This window comes from Lupinus angustifolius, chromosome LG19 (assembly GCF_001865875.1).
Source record: "Lupinus angustifolius cultivar Tanjil chromosome LG19, LupAngTanjil_v1.0, whole genome shotgun sequence".
NCBI lineage: Eukaryota > Viridiplantae > Streptophyta > Magnoliopsida > Fabales > Fabaceae > Lupinus > Lupinus angustifolius.
In genome coordinates this window covers 15557462-15559285 of record NC_032027.1, presented here as the reverse complement: position 1 = coordinate 15559285, position 1824 = coordinate 15557462, and positions in this window count along the sequence as shown.

Genomic DNA, 1824 nt, shown 5'->3' with positions numbered 1-1824 from the left:
ACGTTCTTTATGGATAAATTACAATACCTATTTTTTAAATTCCCAAAAACTATGTTAGGATTTAATGAAATAGAGGAATCAAAAGATATATCAATCAATCTTGAAGGAACATCAAATTTAAATTAAAGTAATTCGAAAATAATCACCATAAACGAACATCAAAATTAGGGGGGAAAAGCCTTCAATGAATATGGGAAGGAATGAAAAAATTGGACAAAGAAACCTCCACGGAAGAAGAAACCTTTTGATTAAGGAATGTTTTTGTATTAAAAAAGAGTATGCACATGTTTTAGGGGAAAAATATTTGTTTTCATATGTATTAGATATGCATCCAAAATAATATATCTATGGATTTACATTCTATAATGACTGAATTTGAATTCACCCATTATTAAAATTGTCCATCGAATTATATCTTTTTTAATCTATTATTTTTAATGGATGAATTTAATTTTATTTGATTTTAATGGAGATTTTCCATAATTTTATCACATCTAGGATGTTGGTATGGTATTTCATATAGAAAAGTTTCCTACTATTTTGTACATGACTGTGTTCTATGACAATGTGAGGTCGTGTTCCTCTGAATTTAATTTTATTAGATTTGGATAGAGATTGTGAATAATTTTATCATATCTAGGATGTTGGTATGGTATTTCACATAGAAAATTTTCCTCCTATTCTAAACATGACTTTGTTCTGAGACAATACGAGCTTGTGTTCCTCTGTGGAGCTTTGGTCTTTAATTATATGATTCCCCAATTGGCAAAACATGACGGTGGTGTGGGACATATCCATGGCTTGTAAGAAAGCCATATCGTCTTCACTCCTTTGGATACCATATTCATTTTGTGAAGGAGATCTTTGCTCTTGACCTTGGCAAGGTTTTGACGAAGACACCAATATCACCAAAAAAAAGAAATGAAGATCACTTATGAAGACCAAGAAGAGTAAAGCTTCAAGACAATTAGTCTAAGTCTAGATAGGTACTTCTATCTTATAATATACCAAATTAATAATGCTCAAAATATTTTAAAAGAAATTGAAACACTTCAAGTTTTAAATGAAAACATTTTTCAAAATACTGTGTAACAAGTTACTGAAATTTGAGTAACAGGTTAGATGAGTGAAACTCATATATCCAATAATATTTAAATTGGAGTAACCGATTACTCAAATTTGAGTAACCGATTACTCTAAGTGAATTTTAAATTCACTGTTGGACAAAGAGTTTGAGTAACCGATTACTCAACTGAGTAACCGATTACTCAATGTAATTTTTCAGATTTGTCACGTTTGGGTAACCGATTACCCACTTGTTGTAATCGGTTACTGAGAGTTGTTACATCAATTTTTCAGATTTGAAACTCAAGGGTTTTCATCCCAAACGAAATGCCTTCATTCCAAACAATTCATACTCTTTCATAAAGGCACAATGACTAATTGGAAAGCCTATTAAAGGCCTTAGAACTCACAATAAAAATAACTTTTTGAACAACTCTTTCGTAACTCTTTCACACTTGTAAAGGCAATCCAAGCCATCATTCAAATTCTTCATTCATTGTAATTACTTTCTTTCACGGGGTGTGAATAGAAAGGGGATAGAGTTACTTGGAAAGGTGTTTTCCAAGGTGTTAAGTATTAGTGAGTGTGTAAGGTACATAGAGATCTCGGGGTGAGATATTGTAATTACAACTCGTAATATGTGGAAAATCTCTAGTGCTGCAAGAGTACTGGACGTAGCCTTCGGTGGACAAGAAGGTGAACCAGTATAAAATCCTTGTGTACTCTCTTCTCCCTTACCTCTTTGATTTATTCTTGTTT